This window comes from Mastomys coucha, unplaced genomic scaffold (genome assembly GCF_008632895.1).
Source record: "Mastomys coucha isolate ucsf_1 unplaced genomic scaffold, UCSF_Mcou_1 pScaffold15, whole genome shotgun sequence".
NCBI lineage: Eukaryota > Metazoa > Chordata > Mammalia > Rodentia > Muridae > Mastomys > Mastomys coucha.
Genome location: NW_022196897.1, coordinates 67,909,125 through 67,916,144, shown reverse-complemented (window position 1 = coordinate 67,916,144; position 7,020 = coordinate 67,909,125). Strand labels below are relative to the sequence as shown.

The following is a 7,020-nucleotide window of genomic DNA, read 5'->3' as shown; positions in this document are numbered from 1 at the left end:
GGGCATTTTCTTAATTAGTGATTGATAGGAGATGGCCTAGTCCACTGTGAATGATGTCATCCCTGGGCTAGGTCCTAGGTTCTATAAGAAACAAAGCTGAGGAAGCCATGAGGACCAAGTCGATAACCAGCACCCCTCAGTGGCCTCTGAACCAGTTCCTGCTCTATTTGATTATCTGCCCTGACTTCTTTTGATAATTAACAATGATATGAAAGTGTAAGCCAAATAATATCTTTCCTCCTGAAGATGTTTTGGTCATAGTGTTTCATCACAGCAATATTAACTCTAACAAAGACAGGTGATATACCCAATGTCACTTCATTGAAGAAAAGTGGCCCTCTCTCTCCCAGCAGATGTTAGATGCCAATAGCTCCTTGACTAGGTTTGGGCCTTCATGCCCTCTCCTCTTTTATGATGGGATTTTTTTTGTCTCTTTTGAGCATGCTCTGGTATTGTGCATGCTGTCACAGTCTCTGTGAGTTCATATGTGTATCTGCTTTGCTATATCTGAAAAGCTTTGCCCCCTTTAAATCATGCACTACCTCTGGCTTTTATAGGTCCTGAGCTACTCATCTCAATATTGATGATAGTTAGGCTGCTATATCAGAACTTCTAAAACTTGGATCAGCCACTTGTTAGCCTGCAAAAATTAGCACCAATGCTATGTGAAAAAGTGGCAGTAACTTCCCCCAGTCTACAGATTAGATGGGAGTGACCATTACTGCATTAGTAGCTACACTACTATTCAGTTTGTATATTGTTTTTACCCCACCAAAGAATACCTAAATCTTGCCAATGTATGACATGTTTTGAAAGAAAACTATACTATGATATCCATTCTGAGATTAAAACACGACTTCAACTGTAAATCTAAAGATCAAGATACCATTTCCTTCTTTTTGATGGACAGGAAGTTAAAAGGAGAGCAGATTAAAACAAAAGAGAAACCTCCAAAAAATAAGGAGAGTTATAGGTCAATGGTACCCTATCTTTACACTTAGAGCCTAGTTATCCCTCTTGAACTTCCTCTTTAAAAGATACAATGATCAGCCACGGTGGGAGACTGTTTCTGATGAAAACAAGTCTGTACTACCAAGTGATGAAGACACTCAGGCAATCGTTGCCCTATCACTCATTCATCAACACAGATTACTTAGATATTGATTGATACCAATCATGTGTCAGATGCTTCTAGTATCCTAAGAGGAAACAATGCAAAAGATGAGCAAAGGTTCTTACACATATGAAATTCACAAAGCAATGGTTAGGGATAGAATAAGTAGTAAATGTGGTTATTCTATATATCGTATGGTACTTGCAAGAGTCATACATGATATTTAAAAGAAAAAATAATATAATGGAAATAAGGAGAATTGGTTGGTTTGGTTTGCAACAGGGTTGCTGTTACTCTAAACAGGAATTTCAAGAGACATAAGCTTAACTGGGAGCCAACTGGTTGGAAGAGTATAGGTAATTGGAAGATTAACAAAGAAGATACATATAGAGGAGTGTTAGAGATGGAGGACAAGCCTGGAATGGACCACTATGTTGAGAAAAAGCAAAGTCCAGTGATATTAGAATACTGGAAGGAAGAAAACAGACAGCTCCAAGGTAAAATCAGACAAAGAATAAATGAGATCATGAGGGACCCTTAAGGCCACTGACTTCCTTGATTTTCTCCACATAGAAAAAGAAACTATTTTAGGGTTTTAAGCACAGAACAGCATAATCTGACCCACTTTTTAGAAAAATAACTCTAGGTGCTTTTCTTGGACGAAGCTATCATGGGTGGCAATGGTTAAAGACAAAGTCAGGTTAGATTGGGATATGATTCTCAGTATCCAAACAAGAGCTGGTGATGATTCAGATAACAATAGGAGAATGGAAGGAGTGAAACCTGTTAAAGTCAACACACATTTGAAAATACCCACATAGAGTTGAGAGAGTTACATAATGAATTGAAGATGAGATTTAAATGAAACAGAAGGGCAAAGGATGAACTCTTCATTTTTTTCCCTCAGTCACAATCTCAGAAGTTCTATCAAATGGATCAGGAAAGCCTTAGATAGGAAAAATGTGAAAGGTAATTCGGGACAGCTCCATCTGAAGATAACTGTTGAGGAATCTACGTGATGCCAAGTCAATACCAGCAGTTAATGACCATAGTTTAATTCAGAGCTGTGGGCCAGAGATACAAATTTGGTGTTGGTTAGCATAAAATTGAATACCATCACCAAGGGAGTCAGTGTGCTGAGTTACCATCAGAGGCCAAGGCTGAAAGGAGGAAGAAATCCACAGAAGCATGAAGTTCATAGAAGAAATGGGTGGCACAAGTGTGCCATATGGTCTGAGAAGTCAAATAAGATGACAGAGGCAAACTAGCCATTGAAAATCAAATGAACAGAAATTTCATTATGTCAAAATTGCAATGCCACACTTCCCTGTGAGACAGTGTCTAACCATGACAAGCATATAAATGTAAGTTTTCTAGTCTCATTTTTTCCATTTAAGGTTAAGAACAAAACTATTAAGGAAACTTATTTTCTATCCAATTTGGAGGAAACTGTTATATTTTTGATTCCCAAAATCAACATGGCGTGACCGTAGAAGCCTTATGCTCAGTTACCTCAATGAAGGCATTTCCTACAAGGCAAGATGCAGCCTGATTGCTAATATCAGCCTCCAGGCTCCAAAAGCATCTGCCTGTAGTCCTCTTTTCCCTAGGACTTCCCTATCTGCAGAAAACCATCTCAGTGTAGGAAAAGAAGAGGAAGGTAGCTGAGTCAGCAAACACAAATTGTAAAAGTAATGTCCAAAGGGCAAAAAAAGTCTTAATTGAAATAAAGTCTTAAGTTCTTACCTTAAAAGACCATCCCCCCCGCCCCATCACATAGCATAGTGTTTAATGTATATGGAATGCCATACAACTCGGCATTGAGAGCTTTACCGACCATTTCATGAATATGGCAAATAAATAATACACTATTACAAATGTTACTACTGTCACCAAGTCTATAATGAAGGATACAATAACTATAATAACTTATTTTTCATAAGATAATAAACAGAAAAGTGTCAATAAAAACAAACTAAGATTTTTGTCATATATTCTCTGATGTCATGGTTTTTCTCTAAACCCATTTTTTTCACTCATGTAGCTGTGACAATAAAAATGTGTTCATTATATTAGCTGCATTTTAAAGAAACCCTTTGTACAAGCAGAATTATGATTTCATGGTTCTATGTAAAAGTAAGAAAGATATCTCTTAAAGTTACCTTTTAAAACAAACCAGACTGGTTATCTGGTCATGTCTCAGCAACAGAGTGCCACTCTAGCATGCACACAGCCATGCATTTGGTCCCTAGTGACACAGTAAAGTAGAGAAGAACACATATTTGTATATCAGACAGCAGAGCAGGTATACTGAGCACTGACCTGACTGTGCCTTACAACGAGGTGTGGTTTCTGAGAAAGGAGGTAATAAAATGTATGAGTGTATAAGATGACAATATAATACAAGCTGAGCATTACAGAGTCTAGAGGCTACACAATGCTTCTGTAGTCTGGACAGGAAGCCTCCCCTGAAAGATTCATGTTGAAGGGTTATTTCTGAGCTGATAGAGCTGTTGAGACATGGTTGTACTTTAAGATTTTAACCAAATCAGTCAGTTGATCCATTGATGTAGTCATAATTTGTTAACATTGTTTGGAGTTGGTGGAAATGAGAAGATGGGCCAGTTTGAAGAAATGAAGTCCCTGGTGGTAGGAGTTGAAGGAGATCTTGATCTCATCAACTTCATTCTCTTGCCACAGACCTAAAAGCAGGAGTATTCTACAACTATGAACTAGGTAAGATCTCTGAAAGTGTGAACCCAAGTCAATCTTTCTTCCTTCAACTTTATTTTTTCAGTAGGTTTTATATGGTTGGTTTGCTTTCTTTGGAGTTTTGTTGGCAAGTTTGTTTGCATTGGGTCACAGATGAATACATATGTAGATATGATCTATAATATGTAGATAACTTCCAAATATGAGCTGGAGACAGCTATATCAGACTTCTGACAGCAAGCACTTGTTGGCATCAACAATATTGTCTGGGTTTGGTGACTGTATGTAGGATGGATCCCCAGGTGGGGCAGTCTCTGTATGGCCTTTCCTTCAGTCCCTGCTCCACAATTTGTCTCCATATTTCCACGTCTCATTTTCAGTGAGTATTTTGTTCCCCCTTCTAAGACTGAAGTATTCACACTTTGGTCTTCCTTCTTAGTGAGCTTCATGTGGTCTGTGAATTGTATTTTGGGTATTCCGAGCTTTGGGGTTAATATCCACTTATCAGTGAGTACATACCATGTGGGTTACCTCACTCAGGATATTTTCTAGTTCCATCCATTTGCCTAAGAATTTCCTGAAGTCTTTGTTTTTTAATAGCTGAATAGTACTCCATTGTGTAAATGTACCACATTTTCTGTATCCATTCCTCTGTTGAAGGACATCTGGGTTCTTTCCAGCTTCTGGCTGCTATGAACATAGTAGAGCATGTGTCCTTGTTATTTGTTGGAGCATCTTTTGGGTATATGCCCAGGAGTGGTATAGCTGGGTCCTCAGGTAACACTATGTCCAATTTTCTGAGGAACTGCCAGACTGATTTCCAGAGTGGCAATCCCACCAGCAATGGAGCAGTGTTCCTCTCCACATCCTCGCCAGCATCTGCTGTCATCTGAGTTTTTCATCTTAGCCATTCTGACTGGTGTGAGGTGGAAGTTCTAAGTTGTATCCAAAGTACATCAGGCTTCATCCATATTCAAAGGCATGAGATAGAAAATGTATTGATAGATGAGATAGTCATGATAGATTCAATTGTATGTGCTCTTAGGAGCCTACATATTGCAAGGACTCCTGAGCTCTCCTGAAGTTCATACAGAATGTTCACTTATTTATATAAAGATGGGTCTAAGTACATTTTCAAACAAGTTCTGCAGTCTCAATGGATTCTCAGAAAGGTCTTAGACCTGTAAATGCTAAGAGCCTTTTAGGCAGCTTGGAGGCAGGTCCACCAGTTCAAAGTAATTGAATTTGTACAGAAAATAGCTATAAAGTATTAGGTTAGTACTATAGCAAAAGATAGGGAAATAGTAACACAAGAGCAAATGGTTATTCTATAAGTGAGCCCACAATACATGACACTTTGAAACAATAGTTTGTTATGGTTACTGTGTTGAACATATAAACCTGTGTAGTACCATGGTATATGATTCTTTTTAATACAGCATAGAGGAGTTGTGTCTGTTCCCACTACCTTGCATCTTTCATCTATCCTGACAGCCTAAGGAAGTGCTTAGAGACCTAAAGTGCATGTACTGCATTTTTTTTCAATCCAGTAAATGAAAGTACCCAATCTTTTAAAAAGTTTTATTCAACAAATGTTTAGTGGATTCTGATACAGATGAGAACTAGATCACCTCAGGCTCCTATTCTTCCCTCCAATGCTTTCACAGAATTATATCTATTTATAGAGAAGATTCCATAAAAATTTGAAGAGAGGGTTACAAAAAAAGTTAGAAAAAGGGAGGGACAAAAAGACTGATGGCCTAGCTACTTCTCAAAGGTTACAAAGAAAGAAATGTTTATATGAACATCAGGCTCCTGAACATTCTACAAGTACATAACAATTTTTCTATTGGACCATACCCAGTAGAGCCAGTCATTTGTTCTTTGATTTATTTCTAGCTAATTTAAGCATTCTGAAAAAAAAAAAAACATGTACATTGAATAGATGAGAAAATGCTTACTTAAATCCAAAGGCAGAAAAAGACATTTAATATGTCTGTGACCAGGAAGGAATGAGTATCACATAATATGAGTCTGAGCAATTGTCCAGCTTTGCTTGTAGGTCCCAACACTGGCACTAACTAGCTTGCTGTTTGCCTACTGACAAGAATAAACACATGGTTACTGAGGTGGTACGTAAAGCCAGATTCAATGTTAAGAAGGTTCAGGTGCTTGCTTCAGCAGCACATATACCTAAATTGGAACGATACAGAGAAGATTAGCATGGCCCCTGCCCAAGGATGGCATGTAAACTCCTGAAGTATTCCATATTTTTCAGGGATTAAACCACCAACCAAAGAGTACACATGGAGCTACCCTTGGCTCCAGCCACATATGCAGCAGAGGATGACCTTGTTGGGCATCGATAGGAGGAGAGGCCCTTGGTCTTGTGAAGGCTCAATGTCTCAATGTAGGGGAATGCCAAGTATTAATGCTGAGGTATTAAAACCCTCACCCCCTATTCTTGAAGAAGATCTAATTGTGTAAAAAGCTGTAGAACTATAAAAGCAAGAGGAGAGAACAGGATTTCCTGAGTTTAAACAACATCACCTCAGGATCAGTGGCTGATCCCCTTAGTGTTTCTGTCCAGGTCAGTATAAAATTTTGACCTAGATAATGATGGCTGAGGTAGTGAGCAGGGATAGGGAGGGGAAATGTTAACACAAAAATCTCCTTTGTTGAAAAATATTTAATCAGAGAAACTTCTAGAAGCATGTGTTCAATGGCATTAACAGTATTTAATTCATAGAAGTAAAAATGTTAAGAAATCCAGTGATTTCCCCGTTTGACTTCTAATAGCAAGTAAAGCTGAACACCTGATACTATTAACTTAGGTTTCATAGTCAAGTCTTCAAGCACCCTCTATGTAGGCACTACACATGCCTTCTTTACTCAACTCTTGGTCAGTAGTGTGTTGGAGACCAATATTCTAACCATGGTTTTCACTAAAATTCAACCTGATTTTTTTGGACATTGATTTTGTCAGTAAACATGTGATTATCAACCACAGACATGGCCCTCAAATTTGTCTTTCATAATTTTATTTCTAAATTCAAGTTACATACATTAAAATATATCTGAATCAAAACAGAATTAAGAACAGATATAAGAAACTGGGAGGATTTAAAGAGGTAAATGTAACTCCCTAAATATTTTTGAATACATATATGCAAACCATCTAAATAGAGCCCTCA

The 7,020-nt window shown here is 37.9% G+C and overlaps 1 non-coding gene across 1 annotated transcript; it reads left to right on the top strand.

Moving 5' to 3' along the window:
* The first annotated feature begins 5,994 nt into the window (after positions 1 to 5,994).
* LOC116092639 lies at positions 5,995 to 6,101 on the top strand. The gene has a single exon (XR_004119382.1). It is a non-coding gene; the product is annotated as a U6 spliceosomal RNA (small nuclear RNA).
* Positions 6,102 to 7,020: the final 919 nt, after the last annotated feature.